This window comes from Heterodontus francisci, chromosome 1 (assembly GCF_036365525.1).
Source record: "Heterodontus francisci isolate sHetFra1 chromosome 1, sHetFra1.hap1, whole genome shotgun sequence".
NCBI lineage: Eukaryota > Metazoa > Chordata > Chondrichthyes > Heterodontiformes > Heterodontidae > Heterodontus > Heterodontus francisci.
In genome coordinates this window covers 263,302,282-263,325,278 of record NC_090371.1, presented here as the reverse complement: position 1 = coordinate 263,325,278, position 22,997 = coordinate 263,302,282, and the positions used below count along the sequence as shown (strand labels likewise).

Below are 22,997 nucleotides of genomic sequence, written 5' to 3'. Positions count from 1 at the left end.
CACCTGGAGGAGAACAAAATCCAGCCCCCTGTAACCAGGCATATTTAGTACCCAGTCCTGCCTTTTTTAAAAACAGATCTCTGTTATTGCCACAACATCATATTTCCACGTGACTATCTGTGCCTGCAGCTCACCAACCTTATTTACCCCACTCTGCGCATTCACATTTATACACAGTAAACTTAATTTAAACCTTATTTCATTCCCTCTTACTCTGACCCTACCAAATACCATACTATTTCCTACTCTAGTGCTATCTGTCCCTCCCAATTCTTTGGGAACCTTGTTTCTCTTCACTGATATTAACTCCTGGTTCCCACACCCCTGCCAATTAGTTTAAACTCTCCACAATAGCACGAGCAAAGCGCTCTGCAAGGACATTGATCCTGGCTCTGTTCAGGTGCAACCCATCCAGTCTGTACAGGTCCCATATCCACCAGAACCAATGTCCCAGGAATCTAAAGCCCTCTCTCCTCCACCATCTCTCCAGCCACGCATTCATCTATCCTAATATAAAAGCAAAAGCGGGGTTCCGAAAAAGGGTCACTGACCCAAAACGTTAACTTTGCTTCTCTTTCCACAGATGCTGCCAGACCTGCTGAGTGATTCCAGAATTTCTTGTTTTCATTCATCTATCCTATCCTCCTACCTCTATACTCACTAATGTGTAGTACTGGGAGTAATTCGGAGATTACTATCTTTGAAGTCCTGCTTGCTAGTTTCTTTCCTAGGTCCCTAAACTTGGTCTGCAGGACCTCATCCCTCTTTCTACCTATGTTGCTGGTACTGACATGGACTATGACCATTGGCTGTTCACCTACCCCCCTCACTCAGAGTGCTCTGCAGCTGCTCAGTAACATCCTTGACCCTGGCACCAGGGAGGCAGCATATCATCCTGGATTCACATCTGCCGCTGCAGACACACCTGCCTGTTCCTCTAACAATCTAATCCCCTATTACTATTGCTTTCCCAATCTTCCTCCTGCACTGCTGTACAACAGAGCCACCTGTGGTGCTGTGGACTTGGCTGTGGCTGCACTCCCAGAGGAACCATCACTCGCACCACTATTCAGAACTGAATATCGGTTGGAGATGGAGATGCACTTAGGGGACTCCTGCGCTACCTGCCTGGTCCTTCTTGACTGCCTGGTGGTCACCCATTCCTCGCTGCCTGCATACCCTTAAGCTGTGGGGTGACCACATCTATAAATGTGCTATCCACGAAGCTCTTACACTTCGTGGATGCGCCATAGTGATGCCAGCTGCTGCTAAAGCTCCAAAGCCCGGAGTTCGAGCTGCTGCAGCTGACGACACTTCCTGCATATATGACTGTCCGGGACACATATCTCTACTTATTAGACTATTAAATTTACGACTTAAATAAAGACTCACCAGCTACTCACCAATCAGCTGCTTCTCCTGAGATGCTTTCCTGTTCCTCTTCAGCGAAGACATAGTCTTGTTTATTTACAGAGCTATCACGGAGAGCAGGCCTGTTATTGGTCGTGACATGAGAACATTAAGTGGCCATTTGGTGTCTTTGCGAAAAGCAGTGATAATTAGGGTCAAGAACTGCACCTAGCTTTCTTTCAGATTCCCATACTTAAACCAGCTACAAATGCAGATAAGTACAGACTACAATAAACTGTGAAATGTAAGGAGGATGTAACCTCGTTTATGCATTCAGGGGAGAATTTCTGCTTGGTTAAGCAAATGTTATTTTCTGTTGTGATGATCAATCACGTATCCCTGCAGTACAGAAGACACTTTGCAGAAGCACTCTGTGCTATAGAGTAGGAAAATTAACTCATTCAATATACTGAGTTTTATCTACAGCTTGTAGTACTGTGAATGTGTTAGCAAGCAGAGTCTTTTGTCTTGAACCATGAATTTGGAAAACAAGTGTAAATTTCCCGCTTGGAGGAGATTAAAAGTTGTCTTTTTACCTTATTGCCTGTGACTTCCAGTTTTAGTGTACATTCTCGTCTGGCATCAAATCATAATACAAATATTGTGATGGATGTTCAATACACAATTCAGAAAGTTGACAGTGATGTAATTGAAGGGATTTTTTTTAGTAGGTAATCAGAGGACAGAACATTTGTTCTTCCTGGAATATGCACTCACTTACATGACATTTGCCAACAAAATGTTGCCCAAGCTACTGATGTGAAAATATGTATATTTTGGCAGTAAGTGTGTAATAAGTTTGTTTTTTAATTAGAATTTAAATATACCAGTTAATTTCCTGTAGACTTGCAGAAGTGAACATTAAGTGCAGTATTTAGGGAAAGCAGGCTTACAGAAAGGCATTATAATTTGACCCAGGCAAGGGAGAGCAAAAGTAGAGGAGGAATCAGTAAGGGAACAAGGGAAGGGGTAGAAGAGAGGAAGAGGGAGGGATTGGGAGAGGAAGAGGAGAGGGGAGGATAGTAAGAGGAGATGTGGGAAGAGTGGAGAAGGGAGATGGGGTGTTAAGGAGGAAAGACAGAGAAGAGGAAGAAAGGGAGAGAGGAGGGAAACAGACAAGGGGCTGGAGAAGGAAAGGGAGGGTGAGGAAGGAAGAGTGGAGGGATGGAAATAGAAGAGGGAGAAGAAAAGATGAGAGGGCAGGGTAGGAGGAGAAATGGAAGTGGAGGAGGGGGCATTGGGAATGGAGAAGTGACTGATTAGTAAAGACCGGGAAACTATCTCAGAGGGAATAGAGGGGGGGGATTGGAATCTCGCAAACTGGCCTAGAAAATTGACATGCAGTGCCGATTTTTTCAAGTTGTCATGTAAGTGTAGCTTTTTTTCTCCTCTGTTTAAAAACTAAGGGCAGTATACCTTTAAGACTGAGAGTTGGTCTCTCTCTCTCTGGGCACAGTGTGTCAGCAGTATGCCTGTTTCCTAAGCAACAGAAGGGGAGAGAGGGGGTCACCTGCTGTAATGTATCTGTTAACTATGTGTGTAAAGACTGGCCGGAACCAGTTTGATCTGGAGACCAGCGAAGCATGCTCACTGAAGGACAAGATCTCTCTCTGTTAGCAGAAAATTCTACAGGCTGTGCATTGCCTAGGGGAGAAAAAAATCCTGGAAAAGAACATTTGCATTGTTGGAGGTAGTAAATTACTTTTTACTTCGAATCTCGAAGATGACTTTGCCTCAGGAGTGACCTTCTGTTGCCTTTTTGTGTTTCTGTGAGTTCTGGATTTCTCAGTAATGTTTCTATTGATAGACTGCCAATTTAAAAATCCAAATAGACCTGTTGCTATACTCCTTGTAGAAAGAACTGTGTGACACCTGCTGCAACCGTAGTGCTTTGAACGCCTATCCACTAAAGACTGTTAGTTGAATTCGCCTGGAGACTTCAAATGGCATCTGACTGTTTGGCTCTGGGACACCTCACCAAACTGGGAACTTAAACCACAAAGACTTACAACCCAGTGATTTATTTATTCCTAAGAAATCATTCTAATTTTATTGAAACCAGTTAACCGTTGGATTTTGAATGTATGTGTGTGTGCATGAAGGTTAGGATAAATAAGAAGTTATAAGGTTTTTAGACATAAATTTATCTCAATATTGTTTAAGATTTAGTTTATTAATAAATAGTTAATGTTATTGTTTAAAGATACCTGGTTTGATCTGTCTTATTGTGGGGGGTTAATAAAGTGTTTAATTTGGCTAATTTCCAGTAGATGGGAAAACTTTTAATAATATACTATGACCTGTGGAGTAATGGGACTGAATTAACAGTGCATTACTCCCACCTCGATCATAACAAAGTGTTAAATGGAGGCCTGGGCCTCCCATAAAGTGTCCAGGAAGCATGTACTCATTTCTAGCCTGTAACGTGCCACCCACCAAATTAAATCAGGCTTCCCTGGGCAAGAGCTCTAGTTATCTCCAGAAATTATGTTGAAATGGGAGTAACCAGAATGTTTCAGGAGTAAATAGGGAGTAGGACTTTTAATTTAGCTATGCAATCTTTTCCCTTTCACCCATGCCCTCTCCCCCCCCAAAAAAACCTCTAGCTCCCATCTCGTCTAAAGAGTTCTGAAAATGCTCCATCTTGGAAGGTTCACCTTGGTATTCCTCTACCCTTTTAAGTGGCTGAGTAAGAGCCACAGGGAGAAAAACATTTAGACTGTCTCCCACACTGTAAAGACCAAGTATTGTGTGCTCTTAGTGTCTTGCCTGTGATGAAGCACTGTACCCCAAGGACTGGATGCTATATCCCACTTATAATTGCACTGCCAGTGATTGGATATTGGACCCTCCATCAATGCATTATCATAGCGTGAATGCTGCCTGCACCCCCCATCACCCTCCCCCCCCACAATCCATCTCATGATACCCCATTGTGGCTGGAAGGACCCCATTGTGGTTGGAAGGCCTCCTTACTGGTTGGAAGAACAACTGTGAAATTAGAGGAGGAGATTTCAACATTTCTTTTAAGAAGGACAAGCTATATGAAATGGTGAGGTGACTGAAGAAATATACATTTCTGGGACAAAGATTGGAGAGGATAACTCCGCCTCTGCTTCTATTCAACACAGGCACGTTGGGCCAAATGGCCTCCTTCTGTGCTGTATGATTCAATTGTAATCACTGTCTCTGTTCTCTTGCTCATTCTTCTTGCAGCTGTTTTACTGAGAGCAACTGAATAATGGGCACTTGCATCAGCACAAGTGGAGCATGTTAAACAATGCTACATCACTCCTGCTGGCAGGGTTATACCCGTAGCAGGAGTGTTCACGTCTGTTTCAAAACTACGCACATATGTACTCTGCCAGCATATATACATTGGTGTTCAGTTTTGCTTTGTCAGCTGCACAAATTGAAATCTAGCACCATTTCTCTGGGCAAATGTAATTTGACTGGCACAAATGAAGCACTTTATGCACTTTAAGGGAGAATAGCTGCCATTATATAGGCTATCTATGATAGGTGTGATGGATATCTCCAGATGGGCAAAGCCCTTGTCAGCCCAATCAAATAGAAAGATGAATTGCAAGTTAACTGAGGATATCAATCAGAGAGATAAGGCTTCACGTCTATCATATCATGACATTATTGGTTGTGTAACCTGATAGAGCTCCATATACTGGATTACATTCAACATTCAATAGTGAGGGGATAGCAGCTACAGAGTTTCTGATGTATGGGAGGACACAATCTGCATACATCGAGATTTTAAGTCTTGCAGCTGATATGTCAGATCCCTAGATATTTGGGTTCAGCCTTGCTGTTGCAGCTACTAGTTCGGGAAAGAGAGAGGTTGACAGAGGTCATCCCTGCCTGCTTCCTGAATGAACTGTTCTTGTCTGGGGATCAATATTATTTTCTTTGATTGCTGTCCTTGGGTAGGGTTAGCTGCAGTTATCATTGTAAATCAGTCTGAAATCATTTATTTTCCCAGGTAGCAAAGAAAACAGATTAGCTCCTACTGACCTCACCCTTAATGTGATCTAAGGGGGCAATTCTTTTTGTATAGATTTCAAAGACCCTGTTTGAATCACAAGTGAGCAGTATATATTGTAAGGAGTGGTAGTCCTACAAAGAGACGCTACTGCATCATGCTTAAAGTTGTTTTTGCAGGAATACCGGATACTTTAAGGGAAGCTTACATTTAGGATTGAATAGAGGTAAAGCTCTTCTTTCAAAAATAAGAGTATGCCTGTTTCTTTCTAAAACTAACAACCCTTGAAATCTTGCGAACGCATACTTTCTGTGGTTTGATTCATCACACAGAAAACAAGACACTGCCTGTCTCCTGAGAAATTTCACCATGTACTCAACGCTGGTGTAGGTCTAAATTAAAGGAATGATGTGTACTTACTTCTACATCAGCTCGCTGCAGCTTTTATTCAGTTTTGTAAAAGAGAAATTGTGAAGAGAGAGGACTTCAGATGAGCCAGCCCTGTCCATATCCATTTTAATTAAATGAATGCATGAGATAGCTTAAGAAAATCTTCAGTGAGAAAAGACCTTTTGGCCCTTCAAGCCTAGTTCATTCATAGTTCTTGAATAATTATTCAATTTATCATCTATCCCATGAGTATTAATCTTCCCTATTAGTTTCACATAAGGAATGTTGTCAAATGCCTGTTCAAAGCTCATCTATTGGTGACTTTTAAAATTATGATGGCTCATATTATTTCTGTGCTCTTTGGTGTTAATTTGAAGCCTTAAACTCCCTCTATTATAAAAACACCGTGGCTGCAGTGTGTACCATCTACAAGATGCATTGCAGCAACCCACCAAGCCTCCTTTAATAGCACCTTCCAAACCGACAACATCCACTAACCAGACAAACATGGGCAGCAGGTGCATGGGAACATGACCACCTGCACATTCCCCTCCAAATCACACACCATCCTGACTTGGAAATATATCAGCATTCCTTCACTATCACTGGGTCAAATCCTGGAAGCCCACGGCTAACAGCAGTGTGGATATACCTACACCACAGGGACAGCAGCGTTTTCATAGGACCACATTCTCAATGGCAATGATGGATGAGCAATAAATGAGCAACACCCATGACTGAATGAAAGATAAAGAATGTCTTCATTACCAGTCTATAATGATCAATAGGTGCCTTGCTCCACTTTTAAATATTGGAAAAACATTTGCTGTCCTCCAGTCCTTAGGTACTTCTCCAATATTTATGCAGAATGGGACATGGCATTTCCTTACAAAGCATCAGCATTGAGGTTTCTCAAATAACTAGTCATTTGGTAGGACAGAACTTGAGAATTGCTTAAAACAGAGACATTTTGTCGAAACTTTTGGTCTTGCACTCATCAGGACAAGTCACAAGAATACCAATGTAAGGGGAAGCAACAAATTTATACTGTATGAGAAGAGAGTGCTGATTTGTTGGCAAGTGGACTCTGATTGGTAGAGGTGTTGCCATGGAGAATGCACCAGTTTATGGTGACTGACAGTTAACTGCCAAGCTTTGTTTGAAATTTAAACCAGACAGTTTGACTCTGATTGGTCAAGGCATTGCCCTGAGGAATGAACCAGTGAATGGCTGTCACTTATTTTGCTTAGCTGAAACAGGTGCAATGTGTGTACATGTTCTTTTTGTCTGCAAAGAACAGGACCTTGTGTCTTAATATATGTAGCTTCCAGTACGCGCAAATGCATCACACTGCGAGCCTGACTGACAAACTGAAATTGGTTATTGGTATAATTCTTTGCACACTGAGCATTATTTAGCAAATGTTGTCCAATCGCAGAATCACATCAAATGTTTGACACTGTGCTTAGAGTTTTACAAGCACAGACTGTTTGGGTATGACCTGTACCTTTCCCGTTGCAAACAGTGGAAGACACATGTTGTTGAATACAATCCGTCAGTTATCAGTGCAAGATGAAAAGCTTCGACAAAATGTCTCTATTTTCAGCAATTTCTCAAAGTAACTAAACAACAACAAAGTGTATTTCTATAGTGCCTTTAATGTAATAAAATGCCCCAAGGTGCTTCACAGGAGTATTTGCAAATAAAGTTTGACACCAAGCCACATAAAGTGATATTGGGGCAATGAACAGGACCTTGGTCACATATTGAATTACTCTAGAGTACAGTGAATGTTATGATGGACACTGACAAGGCAGCCAACCTGCACCAGCAACATCCACAAACAGCATTGGGATGAGTGACGATTACGCTTTTTGGTAGTATTGGTTAGATGATTAAATGTTGTCCCATTTTTGATGAAGAGTGTTTCTGTAGAATCTTTAGCTTCCACCAGATCAGGCAGAAGGGGTCTCAGTTTAATGCCCCATCTGAAGGATAGAGGGGCATCACCACAAAAAAAAATTACATTTATGGCCTGATTACAGATCTTTTGAGACTAATTTAGTTTCGCTGCACTAGTTGAAAATTTTCTAGCCTATGTTGAATGTGCAGTTAAATAGAAGAAATAGTAAATAGGTACATGCCCTATAATCCGAGAATCACAATCACAATAAAATTATTTATTGATAAAGAAAGAGCAAATATGTTTGTATATAGCAGTAACTGCACATTTTTCTCTCGTACTTACTTGTTCACTATTTTTTCTCTTTTATGAGAAGGTTTCCTGATACTAATATTGCGTGGCAATATATGAATGCTGATTTAGTGGAAGGTGATGAATCTCATCCTCTTTCTTGCATGGGATTTAATGGCCCAAACAGTGGTGTAAAAAAGACTAAATGCTATTTTTAAAATAACCAAACACAGACAATGATAGAGATGAGTGAATCATGCTACTTTTTCACTTTGAGGTCAGTTTGACCTGAACTAACTCCAGATCATTCAACATGACTTTCTGTGTGAACTGCTGAAATTTCTAGAAAAGAGTCTACCTCACAGCAGCTACAGTTTTCCTTTTCAGATAGTAAAGGAGTTTTTGTGAGTTTTTAATCAAGTTTTAATTTAACCTAGTTGAACTGACCAATTCCCAAAACATATTTTGCCTCTGACTTGTTTTCAGTTTATAGATTTTGGTGATATCCTGTAAAAAGAAGTTTTTGAAGAATGCTCTTTTCATAACATAGCTCTCTTTAGAGAACTGTCTTTATCTGTACAGGATGTCTGTGTCCAACAATCCTTTTGTTAATGAAGGGAGAAAACCAGGTAAACAAGTGTCATTTGGTCATGATAATATGAGCAATCAGAATTGTTTTGATGTGATTATGCTTTGCATTTGTAAATAAAACAACGGATGGTTGTCTGAACACATTTTTAATGAAAGCAGCGCTCATTTAATACATAAAAGCACGAAATACAAATTATTGCATTTTCAAGAGCTTCCCGGCATCTGAACACTCCCAGATAAAAGGTAACAATTCAATCAAGTCTGGTATTGCATGACTGGCAAATATATCCATTCCGATATACCTATGCTAGAGATCTGGTCAACTGAAGGAAGTAGTCCTTGATTGGAATACAAGCAATATTGGTATTGGGGAACTGGCTACTGTCTAGTAATGTCCAATATGTGTAAATACTGTATCATCTAGATAATGTTACGACCAGGTGTGAAAGGTGTCTAGGGGTCTGTTTATATCTTCACCTGGTCTTATTGCAACAGGGTTTAATTTTAGACATACGGTGTTTTGAGCTCCCCCTTTTGTGAATCCTTGTTCACAACTTTCCAATTATAATGCAAAGAAATTAGCACAAACAGGCTTTCTTTGGTTTAAAGAAGAAAGATGAAATTTATTAAACCTTAAACTTAAACTCTAATACGGATAATGCCTACGGATATACAATGCGCCCACGCGAGCATGCACACTTGCTGCACACATTCAAATCGGGACAGAAAAGAGCAGAAGAAAGATAAGTAGAACAGTTTGATGCAATCTCTTGTTACTGTGCTTTGAGCTCGCTGTTATCCTTTTGTGAGTAGTCTTGCTTTTCGTTGGGGTCCAGTAGTCTTCTGAAAACCTTGTTTACATAGGAAACTTTTCTCTCTTTAAGTTTCACGTGTTTTCACAAGATTCAGTTCTGTGGGAAGGAGATGGAAGCAGGCAGACAGGAGAGGCTGTAATTCTTGCTTCAGTTCCAGGAGAGTTCTTTACTCCATGAGCACACAGCTTTGCCTCAGTTCAAATCTTGTTTTCTCCAATTTAAAACTCTCAGTTCAAAACTCTGCAACAGCCAGTTAGTCATGTGACTAAATCTGGTCTGACCACTTATGTGTATTGGGGAAGCAACGACTGGGTCTCCATTGTTTCAACATTGTCTGGTACAATGCAAATGTCCTTCTAGTCAGGGCTTGCAATTTTAAGTTTTGTTCATGTGGCGAAATAATGTATGCTTCAGTCTTGGCAGGTGGGAGGTTTGCCTGACAATAAGAAAAGAAGTAATAAAGTTTCTTGAAATAAGACATGGCAACACAGGCTGGAATTGGTGAGTAATTCATTGTGTTAAGGAAACACAGTGCAGTGGTTTCTTTAAGCTGTCATGCCAGCAGGTTATGTTTTCATCATGCTCTGATGGCGTAAGCATTTTCTCCCTGCTGAAACTGCCCTATTTCAATCTGATTTATTTTTACCAATAATATTGGAGAGAAAAAGTGGCAGCAGTGGTACTCTAACAGAGAATGTAGCAAGTTCTTGCACAACAGGTTTCATCTGTAACTCATAGACCTGAAATGTTAGCTCTGTTTTTTTTCTCTCTACAGATGCTGCCTGACCTGCTGAGTATTTCCAGCATTTTCTGCTTTTGTTTCCTCAGTATTTTGCTTTTGTTCACCCTTAGCTCAGTGGCAGCACACTTGGCCTTAAACTGGAACATCATGGATTCAAGTTCCATCCCAAAGACTTAAGCACATAATCTCGGCTGACACTACAGTGCAATATTGGAAGGAGTACTGCACTGTTGGAGGTGCTGACTTTCTGATGTTAGACTAAGGCCCTGACAGCCCTCTAAGTTGGATTTTAAAAAGCTCCATGCAACAATTTAAAGAGGAGGAATTCTCTTGGTGTCCTAGCCAACATTCATCCCTCAACCAACATCATTAAAACAGATTACCTAGTCATTTATTTCATTGCTGTTTGTGAGATCTTGCTGTGCACAAATCTGCTGCTTTTTTCATATATTATAACAGTGACTACACTTCAAAAGTATTTCATTGGCTGTGTGAACTGCTTTGGAACGTCCTGAGCCTTTGAAAGGCACCACAGAAATACAAGTCTTTTCTTCCTTTCATGCCGAAAGAAGCAACATATAATGTAAGAGGTGGGCAATTTGCTGACAGCAATTATAGCCTTTCTGGCTCAAATGTTTGGTCTTAGGATTTGGAGTTACCTCAGATGACATTCTTGAATAAATTCCTTATCCACTACTACAGTGCTTTCCTGTGAGGAGGTTACTCTAATGGGAACATCATATTTAGAAGATTTGGAAAAAAAAACTATCTTTTTTTAATTAGGTCATGGGATGTGGATGGTGCTGGCAAGACCAGTATTTATTGCTGATCCCTATTTGCCTTTGAGAAGGTGGTGGTGAGCTGTATCTATCCCAACTACTGCAGATTTGTTATTATTTAGCAAAAAATTGGAACCATAAAACTTTTCAGATTATCAAATTTGCTTTATTCATTTACTGACACTAGAGGGGAGCTTTCCCTAGGTCATCTGGGTGCAGCGAATATCAGAATATCAGGTGGGTTCCTTGACAGGTGTGTGCTCTGACCCACCTGTTTTTTTAATATTCCTCATGCCCAGGTGATTCAGTGTGCCCGGGCACAGACCCAGAAAAACCTCCCTTTACATATCAACAGCACTTTAAAATATTGTAAAATGTTATAACAAAACTTACCAATGATAATTGGTGAGAAAGGGTCATCATGATCTTAACGTACTGTCATATCGATTGTGTTAACCACACAATGCTCAGGAAGTGCAACATTAATTTGTCCATCATAACATTTAGATGAAAAAATAGGCTGACCTAACTTCTTCATTTCTATTCCACTCTAAACTGAAGTGGCAGAGTTTAGATCGAGTTGGTCCTTGTACAGTTTGAATAAGCTACAAAATTAATGCTTGAACATAGAAGTCACTCAAGGACACTTAAGAGCAGTGATTGCAAAGTGTATGTGTCTTTCTGCTTCTTTCTTCTCTGGCAGTGTGTGGGCTGACTAATGGCAACATAAACACAAGAGCTGCATTAAGCCAAGAGGCAGCAAGAAACGGTTGTATATTCTGTCATTAGAGTCATAGAGAGATACAGCACCGAAACAGGCCCTTCGGCCTACTGAGTCTGTGCCGATCAACAATCACCCATCTATACTATTCCGACATTAATCCCATTTTCCCGCTCACATCCCCACCTCCCCTCAATTCTCCTACCACCTACCTACACTAGGAGCAATTTTTAACAATGGCCAATTTAACTATCAACCCACAAGTCTTTTGCATGTGGGAAGAAACCAGAGCACCCAGAGGAAACCCATGCGGTCACAGGGAGAACTTGCAAACTCCGCACAGGCAGTACCCAGAACCAAACTTGGGTCACTGGAGCTGTGAGGCTGCAGTGCTAACCACTGCGCCACTGGATTTGGGTATGGAATGAGCAGAAGCAATGCTAGAGCCAGAGTCATGGATATAGGTAAAAACTGAGGTGGGAGTAGTACAGGAGGAGACAGGGCAGTCACTGAGTAGAATTGCATTTTAAATGACAAAAAAATCTCTTTTAAAAGCAGTCATTGAATGAAGCTGGAAGGTTCTATTAAGTGAGTTGACCATATCTCCATAGAAATGTGAAATCAAATGAAAATGATAGATTTGATTTAGACCACTGTTCTGAAGAGTAGTTAGATAATAAAACAAAAGTAGCATCATAACAACAGCTCCTGCACTACAGAGTAATTGCATATGATGTAATTTGAAATGTTTCAAGGCAATATATGAATGCAATTTCTTTTCTTAGCAGACTTAAAGAACATAGGAAGCACATCGAAACAAAAGTAGGTCATTCAACTCTTGGAGCCTGTTTCGCCGTTCAATTAGATCATGGCTGATCTATATCTCAACTCCATTTACCTGCCTTTGTTCCACATCACTCAATAACTGTAGCTAACAAAAAGCTATTAAACTCAGTTTTGAAATTTTCAATTGACCCACAACAGCATTTTTGGGGAGAGAGTTCCAGATTTCTACTACCTTTTCTGTAAGAAATGTTTCCTGACAGCCTACCCTGAGTGGCCTAGCTCAGATTTTAAGGTAATGCTCCTTTGTCCTGGACTCCCCCTCCAGAGGAAATAGTTTCTTTCTTGTTAACCTAATAATTCCTTTAATCATCTTCATAAAAGTAACAGAGAATGATCATGGTACATCAGGTCACCTGGCATGCACAGAGGTGGCATGTCCACAACCCTGTTTAATTGTCCTCTAAGTTTGGTATCCTAGTAATTCCTTTCATTAATAAGCTTCTTTCTTAACTCAAGAGACCTGAGAACTTTCCGCTTATTAATATAGTTGACTAAAATCTGTGAAATCACTCACCGATAGAGTTACTGTTTAATTGCAATGCATTTGTTTCTGAGGGAGTGATTATTTTGTTCATCCAATAAAAGTAATTTTGTTTCCTCTGAAATGCTGAGTAGCTTGTACAACACTATTTATAACAGACTAGAAATCTTGTGTTTATATGGGGGATGAGATTGGGCTCGATAGCATCCATTTTAGGAGCTTCTTAATGTTCCAAAATGATATCTGCTGGGTGCGCCCACACTTCTGACATAAATTGCACTGGAAGCCATATTGGGAAAGGGGTTAGCACACGCACAACTAATGTCCGGCGGAAAATGCAGAGCAGACAGATCGTGACAGCCATCATCATACAATGCTGATTTGACAGAGCTGGTATTTTGGAGCTCCATGCTCCAGCCCACCTCCTCTCTTAGCTTCTCACAGCTGAACACAAGGTTCAGCAGCACGAAGGACCCCTCCACCAATGTTATTTAAAGGGATTATCAACTATTTACAGGGTTAGTTGCTGAATTATTTCTTCTGGCTGTTGCTACAATTCTGCACATTTTGGGTGCTTTTCCATGCTTGTTAAAAGATTCCATAATCTACAAGAAGTGGTCTGGATGATGCTAAAGTACTTTGTTGGTGACCTAAAGGCTTGTCCACAAATCAGTTGCTTCCAGACATGGGTGGCCTGCTAGGGATTCCTCTTGCATTGAGTGTGACTGGGAGAAAGAGCAGAGGTCATGTCGAGCAGGGCAAGCTGGGAGCAGGAGGGGGAGAAGGACTCTTAGCAAGAGGCCATATCTTTGACAGTCTTTAGGGAGCAGGTCTTGGAGAATACATTGCAGGTGTACGGTAATGCCCCTGCAAATCCCTTTGCAATCTGGTGTCCAGAATTATGTTGGCAGCAGTCTGACCTTCCATGGCAGCAAACTGAGATTACATGACATCAATCTGAGCTTCCATTGCAGGACTCAGATGTAGGAAAATGCTATTTGTGCTTCAATGGAATTTGAGATAGCAGCCATCAGGCGCTCCTTCATGGTTGACTCCACAGGTATATTGCTGGAGGTGGCCACCTGTTCTATTTTGGAAAGGATGGGCTCCATGCTCTGTGCAAATCCCTGTGCCAAGTTGGTAACAAACTCTTCCATGTTCTTCGACATTGAACTTAAACTTTCCAGCAGGCTTTCCAGTGTACCAAGCATTTGGGTGTGTACACCCATTAGCCTTCTTCTGTAATCTGACCCATCAAGTTATCATCTGAGTCTCCTGCAACAGAACTTGGATGCAACCTAGCCCTCCGGTGAGCTGGTACTTGAGCTATCATTTCCAGCTGCCCTAACTGCAGCACACTTGTGTCTGCTGTCTCACCATGTGCAGATCCAACCTCTATCCTGTCCTCTGAATTGTGCACAGTGTCAGTCCTTCTGGCTGCAACTGTGAAATCGAGTCATCACTGTCTTCTTGGTCTTCCTCCACTTGCTGGGCAGGTGACAGTTCTTGGGTACCTGAAAGGAAAAGGAACAATGGTAGGGTTGTGATGAGGGGATATGAGGAAGTAAGAAGTGTGTGCTTACAACGTCAGCAGCTTCCATTCAGAAGAGACTGTGGATAAGGGAGAAGTGTGCTGAGAGAAGGTGGATTATGTATGCAGATACTCTCATCTTCAATTGCTTCAGCCTCATAGGTGGTCATGGCCTCTGCAATGGCCCTTCCCATAATGGCCAGCGCTGCTTCGTCCATGAGGGTGAGAACTTGCAGGAGCGCCTTCCCCCATCTGGTTAGTTCCTGTCGCCTCCAGTTGAGCACTTGCTTCTCCTGAAAGAGGGAAGAGTGTTGGTAAGTGTCATGCAATCTGTTTGGGTGATTTAGCTATCCAGATTGAATGACTTCCAGTATGCGCAAGCTATGAGATGTGGGTTTGAGGCTTGCAACAATGAGGGTGAGGTGAAGCATATGAATGGTAGGTATGAGTTCTGATGACAGAGGTTGTTGGTAGATGAGCGGTGGAGATGTGGTGAATTGAGCAGTGGCTGAGACTAGTTGCGCAGATGGTAGGACATGGCATCTGAAGATGCATTCACTGACTTTGACCACTCGTGTGAAATCATTCAACTTTTTCCAGAATTGCATTCAGGTCCCTGGGCTACACTCCTGGCATTGGCCTCTGTAGTTCGCTGTTCCTACTGCCTTGTCATCATGTGTCTGGAGGGTCTCCTGGCCTGTTGAGGATACAGAACATCAGTCCTCCTTTCCACCTCCCCCACCAAAACATCTCCAGCAGTATTTGAAAAGCTGGGGATCTGCACTCTCCCATGGTCAGCCATTCAGCTCTCTTTCCCAGGTCAGATTCATGTACAGAATGACTCCCAGCACCTGCTGCAGCCATAATGACACCCTCCCCCCAACCCCCCACCCTTTAAGAAGTGCTGGCTAGCTTTAAGAAGTGGAAGTTACGAATGATATTGGGCCCCCTGCTGACGCGTGCAGCCAATGAACAGCTCTGGAAGTGCTAGCTGCACACAGCCATCTTTATGATTAGCAGGCAGCACAAACATAGAAACATAGAAAATAGGAGCACGAGTAGGCCATTCGGCCCTTCGAGTCTGCTTCGCCATTCATTATGATCATGGTTGATCAAGCAACTCGGTAGCCTGTTCCCGCTTTCTCCCCATACCCTTTGATCCCTTTAGACCCAAGAGCTATATCTAACTGCTTCTTGAAAACATACAATGTTTTGGCCTCAACTGCTTTCTGTGGTAGCTAATTCCACAGGCTCACCCCTCTCTGGGTGAAGAAATTTCTCCTCATCTCAGTCCTGAAAGATTTAGCCCGTATCCTTAAACTATGACCCCTGGTTCTGCACTCCCCCACCAACGGGAACATCCTTCCTGCATCTACCCTGTCAAGTCCTGTTAGAATTTTATAGGTTTCTATGGGATCCCCCTTCACTCTTCTGAACTCCAGAGAATATAATCCTAACCGACACAATCTCTCCTCATACGTCAGTCCCACCATCCCAAAGATGGCGTGCAGCCTGCATTCCATTCAACTGGCGTGGATAAATTGCACATTCTGATCCCTGTGCAGTTTTCAGTGGCTAATCAATTTATAACCCGTGGAATTTAGAGTTGCCACTGTATTTGGACATATTCTGCAAGGTTTCATCACATGGTAATTGGACCAAGGCAGACAAAGGTAGTTCAGCCCACATTTTCAGGATATGCATTTTGTCACTTTTGTTATAGAATACTTGAACTATATATTACTGAGGTCATTTTTTTTGTGATATTGCACACAATGGACTGAATATTATCAGCCCGTTGCAGGTCCCAGCAGCGGCACCGGATGTGGGTGCCGTTGACGCACGTCATGTGTGCAGCCGTCTGACTGCGATCACGCGGCGGCCGGTCCATTTGAATTCAGGAGGATGGGGGGTGGTCAGGGGTTGTGATGAGTCTCCAATGGTGCCATCAGCTGAGATGAACACAAGTGCCAGCACCATATTTAAAGCACTGCTAGCTCTGCTTGAACTGCTGCTTCACTTGGTGAGTTTGATGCTAGTTTGCCTTTGTGCTGCTGACTGGTTGACTGTAGATCCTGTGCTGCTGTGCTGCTCTGTTGCTGACCCCCTGACTGGAGACCCTGCGCTGCTCTGCTACGGACTAAGGTTTCATAACACATGGAGCCAGGAGGAACCATGCCAGGTGGAAGACATCAGGCGGCCCCACGGTTTAATGATGCCTCCCTGCAGATTCTCTTCCAGGCTGTAAGGGAAAGGTGGGAGGTCCTCTCCCAAAGGGATGGCAGGAAAAGACTCTCCTTGCTGACCAAGGAAGGCTGGACGGAGATCGCAGAGGAGGAGAGCAGTCATGGGGTCACTGTCGAAACTGGATCCAGTGCCACAAGAAGGTCAAAGACCATTTCATTTTTGGAGTTTGCGTGTGGCCACATGGGATAGAACACAAGATAGTCAGGAATTGGCTGCAAAGGGGTGGTGGGTGGCTGAGGCAGATCATGTCAGATACATGGCTGCATCCCCAAGACAGCAGGCCTTCTGTCCTAGCCTGTGCCCTGAACATAACTTGAGAGTGGACTTGAGGAGGAGATATTTGGAAGCCCCCATCAGGGGCTAAAAGGCTGCCACCAGAACAAGTGTCCTGCTGGTCTTCATGGAAAGACTGACCATGTCCCTCTTTCTGTTCGCAGGGGAAAATGGCCCACAACTCTAGGGAAAGGGCAAAGACTGGAGGTGGGTTCACGGACATTCAAGAACTGACCCCAGAAGAGGAGGCGGCCCTAGAACTGGTGGGCTCCCAGGATGGCTGTTCCATAGCAGACGGAGAGAATGGAGTGTCCAATAAAGAGACTGAGAAGGCATTGTTTTCATGTGTCCACCACTGCCCTTCTAGAGAACCATATCACACATGGTTGGCTTGGGCAGATCCATGCAGCAGAACCCGAAAATGTTTGTGTTTTCTCATGCAGATCATGGCACCTCGGAGGGAAGATCGTCTACTGGTGCCACTGGAAACGCATTGTCCTCTGAGGAGGAGCAGGAAGAATCCTCAGAGGGTGCACTGTCATACCATTCCCCTGCACCCTCCACCAGTGCAGATACTCTCACGTCAGTGGATATGCGCTCGGGCATAGATGCAGGGTCACAAGCAGGTGAGAGTACCACACACTCGTCCAAGCAGCTGACAATCAGATCACTGTGGCAGGTCTGGCCCATGTTGAGCCTCCGGCTGAGGATGAACCTCTGTTGTCAGCAGCACAGAACATGCTAGAGTTGTAGAGAGAGGTAAGGGAACATCTGGCAGACCTGTCAAAGGCAATGCACAGTCATGTGCGGGTGATGGAGGAGTCCATCATTGTCACGAGTGCTGTCATGTCTCAGGCATGTGAGCACATGCTTCCTCAATCGAAAGGTCGGTGATGCTGCTGGAGAGCAAGATCCCAGAGATGTATATCCATGCCTTGCCCATGAGCTCAACACAGTGGTGGCAAGGCGAGTGAGGGGCAAGGTACCTGGAGTTGTCTTCAGATCCACCGGATTGATCCAGGCACTAGAATCTCATCTTCAGCAGCACAATGGACTGCTCAACTGTCGCTTGGGTGGACTCGTGGCAGGTGTTGTATTTCTCCTCTGCTGCAGTGCAAGAGTTCCTCACAGATGTCAGTAGCCATATCTTCAATGGGTAGCCCTTCAAAGACCCACTTTCAACCCTCTACTAATATCATTTATGAATGCTATGTGTTTAACACCAGAGCTCAGGAAGAAAGGAAGAATATTGATCAGTATGTGACTGTACTGAGACGTCTAGCTGAGTCTTGAGAGTTTGGGCAATGGAAGGATGATCTCATCAGAGATAGGATTGTCTTAGGAACAAGAGATCCCACTGTGAGAGCATGTCTGCTGAGAGAAGAGAAGCTTACCCTCAAGAAAGCTATTGACATGTGCAGAAGCTCGAGGTGGTTAATCAGCAGCTGAAGAGTATTGATGGGTGAACTGACAAGGCTGTGCACTATGCTGAGAGGCAATCCAAGTCTTCCAAGCACGAGTCAATGATGAAAAAGAAGCACAACTTTCAGAAGGGCCAGCAGAAAGATCAAGGCCAGAGTACTGGATGTAAGTAAGAAGGAAAGGGAAGCTTGTCCAGCATGGGGAAAGTGGTGCTCTAACTGCAAGAAGCTGAACCACTTTGCACACAAATGTTTTGCTAGAAAGAAGAATAGCAAGCCTGTAAAGATGGTTGATGGAGAAATGTCAGACAATGAGTCTGACAATCACTCTCCACCATAAAACTGTTGGTGCTGACAGGTCTCGAGGTGGAAAGTGGTTTGTGTCTCTTGGTATGATGACTGCAGAAGATGAGCATCAAGCTGATGTGAGGTGTCAGATAGACAGGGCTTAGAGTCATAGAGTCATAGAGAGATACAGCACCGACACAGGCCCTTCGGCCCACCGAATCCGCTCCAACCATCAACCACCCATTTATTCTAATCCTACATCAATCCCATTTTTCCCCTCTCACATCCTTACCTTCCCCTACCACCTACCTTATCTAGGGGCAATTTTTACAATGGCCAATTTACCTATCAACCCGCAAGTCTTTGGCTATGGGAGGAAACCGGAGCACCCGGAGGAAACCCACCCGGTCACAGGGAGAAGTTGCAAACTCCGCACAGGCAGTGCCCAGAACCGAACCCGGGTCACTGGAGCTGTGAGACTGCATCCACGTGCAACATCATGAGCTTCGCAAACTTGTGTGAAATTGCACAAGATGGTGACCTGAATATGAAGCCACCGAAGTTGAATGTGAGGCTCAATAATGGAGCAATGCTCATCCCAAGAGGACAAACCAAGCTGAGAGTCCAATACAACAGGAAGAAAGAAGAACTTCAGTTCCAGATAGTGGACACTAAGCACATCGTCATAGAGATTATACAGCACAGAAACAGGCCCTTGGGCCCATTGTGTCTCTGCCGGCCATCAAACACCTATCTATTCGAATCCCATTTTCCAGCACTTTGCCCGATTGCGGGTTCCCCTCATCTCAGCTGAAACAAGTCAAAAGCTTGGACTGGTAACCCTCCATGTACCAGAAGAGAAATCTATTCCCAAGTGTGCAGCTACTGTGACTAAAAAAGCAAAGAAAAAAGTTGAGATAGTTGTGCCAAAGAAAACCAGAAAGAGAAAAAAGAACAGAAGCATAAGACTGAAATTGATGCATCCTTTTTGCTATTTGTTGTACACTTGAATGCTGAAAAGATCGTTGAGGAACTAAAGAAAACCCTGAATGCCTTCTTCACCAAAAATTAATTTTCAGACGCAGATGTCCGAATCGGATCTAGCAGGAAATTTGGGTACGTAGACTTTGAGGCTGAAGAACAATTGGAAAAGGCATTGTACTTTAATGGAAACAAAGTGTTGGGACTTGAGTCAAACTTGACAAAGCACGAAGCAAGGAAAGCAATGCAGATAGCAAAAGAGAAAGGGACTGCAGGACATTGCTTGTCAACTATCTCTCATTCAAGATAACTCAGGATGGCCTCTAAGAGATTTTTAAGGATGCTATTGATATTAGAATTCCTGTTTCTCGTGAGGCTTCAGGGACTGGGGCACTGCATATATTGAATTTGAAAATGAAGCAGCTGCAGAAACAGCATTGGAACAGAAACATGGCACATCATTATTAATTTCCCTGGCAATAAGAGTACATTAAATATAAAGGGTAGACAAATGCAACCAGATTCTGACACACTCATTGTGAATAACTTGGCATATTCTGCAACAGAAGAAACCCTTCAGAGTATTTTTGAAAAATCATCATTGGTCAAAATACCAGAAAGAAATGGCAGGCCGAAAGGATTTGCAATTGTTAAATTTGAATCTATTGAGGATGCTAAAGAAGCTCTTGAGAATCACAGCAGTACAGAAATTGCAGGGAGAACTGTGAGGTTGGACTTCAGCAACCAAGGGCACAGAGTGGTGATTGTCCCAGCAAGACATTGTTTATTCGTGGCTTTTCTGATGATACAGCTGAAGATACTTTAAAATAAGCCTTTAAAGGAGCTGAGAGTGCTAGAACTGCAACAGACAGAGAATCTGAAAGATCAAAAGGTTTTGGCTTTGTGAACTTCCCATCAGAAGAAGATGTAAAGTCAGCTAAGGAAATGACGGAAGATGGAGAAATTGATGGATTCAAACTTACACTTGACTCTGCTACACCGCAAGATGTAAGGCAGTGAGGTGGTCAAGGCTTTGGAAGAACTAAAATAGGAAGGGGTGGATTTGGAGGATTCAGAGTTGGAAAGACGATTCCTCAAGGAAAGAAAATCAAATTTGATTAATAAAGGTTAATAGGACTGCTATACCTCTTTGTGTTCAGACAGAGCCTCTGTTGATTTGCCTCAGAGTTGGATATTCCAGAGTTCTGCCTGGACTGGATGGCTATGCTCTTTAGAGTATGGTGGGAGCTCCCTAAGGTTCTGAATGGACTTACAATTAAGTAAAGGCAGAAATTGTTGGTACACCTTTGTGGGTTTTGTCAAATTTATTAAGTATTCTGTTTTACTAATGTGTTCCCTATGTTTTATTTTAGTTGCGATGTAAATGCAAATTTTTCTTTGATGAAAAGGGGAACATTTGGATAAATACTTCTGTACATTTTGGTTTGCCATACACATGTGACCTCTGATTTAATGATTTTGTTACAATCTCGGGAGAGACCAGTAACTTTTCAAAAAAGAAATTTGAACTTTCCTCTGCTGAGAGCAGGATTTGACTACATGCTTGCAAAGCCGCAGTAGGATTGATAAGGCACTGAAACCCAACCAGATGACCCAATTCGAGACATTACCTTATATGTTGAGGAACGTGGGCTAGAAGGGCTATAAAGCCACAGCTCACAGGGACATTGTGGCTGCAGCCGGGAAACATGACTTGGTCAGTCACAGGAAGTCATGCGGAAGAATTTGTTCAGCAGATCTGACCACCCAGGAATGAGCTCCTGTACGCAGGTCTACTAAGCAACTGGTGTTGTAAGTATATACTATTGCTTGGTGAGTTAATAAAGGTGTTCCACATAAAGTGGAAATTGTATCCAAAGTTTGTTTCGTGCCATTGATAGTACGGGATCAGGACCTTAGAGGGAAGTGAGACATCCTGCTTAAGAGTTTTACAGAAAAGAAGGTAGGGGAAGTGGTTGAGTGCCTGTCGTCTTCCTGATGCCTTCTAATTTAGTCTAGGAAGACCTCCCCCACCCTCACTAACACTCACCCCCATCCTGTTGCTGGGGCCTGCCTGAATGGTCCCAGCAACCCTGAACCCACTCACCTGACTCAGGGTCTTCATCAGTCTGCAGTACTGGTAATGGCCACCTCTCCCAGTGGTGCTGCAGGTACTGCAAAGCTGCTGGCCTTCCAATTGGCAGCTCTTAGAGGTGGGAGCTCGTCCCTTAAAGGGACCCCAATTGCCAGAATAAAATTCAGCCCAAGTGTTTCAGCTGGAGGAACATTGGGCAGAATTTTCCCGTTCAAACCTTGAGCTCAACGTCCGACTGATTTCTGGGTCACAAACCTGAACATGCATGTGGCGGAACAATGGGCGTGATCTTCCTAGACCAATTAGGAAACTGCCTCCAAGAGCGCTGTCCAGTTAGGGACACCAGGCAATCTGGGAATACAGGAAGGCCAATCACAGCACCTGAATTGTCAATGTTGTGTGCTGCTATGGTAAATGGAGGAGAGGACAGCGCAAGATGAAGGTGCCATACTACCAATGGGACCGGCAGACAATTCCTCATGTCCAGCACTGTCTGGTGGATCCATCTGCAGGTGACAAGCAAACAATTGCAAGCATTTTCCTGCGAATGCTCTGACGATTGCCAATTTCTCCAATCTCCCACTTTGCTCCTGCCTCCTGAGAGTAGATGAGCTGTGGACACTGTGGGATGGGGGGGCTGGAGAGTGCCCGTGGTCTGCTAGCAAAATTCCATAGCCCTCCAAAAATGCCCGCTACTTGCCTCCATAATTACCTTAATTGGCTTCCTGCAGCTGATGGGCAGGTTGCCGTCTGCGCACGTGTCCTGCCCTCAAGAAAACATAGGAAGATCGGAACAGGAGTAGGCCATTCAGCCCCTTGAGCCAGTCCCGCCATTCAATGAGATCATGGCTGCTCCGCGGCCTAACTCCATATACCTGCCTTTAGCCCATATCCCTTAATGTCTTTGCTTAACAAAAGTCTATCTATCTCAGATTTAAAATTAACAACTGTTCTAGCTTCAACTGCTGTTGGTGGGAGTGAGTTCCAAACCTCTACCACCCTTTGCGTGAAGAAGTGCTTCCTAACATCTCTCCTGAACGGTCTGGTCCTAATTTTTAGACTATGCCCCCTAGTTTTAGAATCTCCAACCAGTGGAAATAGTTTATCTTTATCTAGCCTGTCTTTTCCTGTTAATATCTTGAAGACGTCAATCAGATCATCCCTTAACCTTCTAAATTCTAGCGAAAACAGGCCTAAT

At 43.3% G+C, this 22,997-nt stretch overlaps 1 pseudogene; it reads left to right on the top strand.

The window, feature by feature from the left end:
* Positions 1 to 20,724, top strand: part of LOC137372253 (nucleolin-like) — a 38,924-nt pseudogene extending 18,200 nt beyond the window's left edge.
* The last annotated feature ends 2,273 nt before the right edge of the window (positions 20,725 to 22,997 follow it).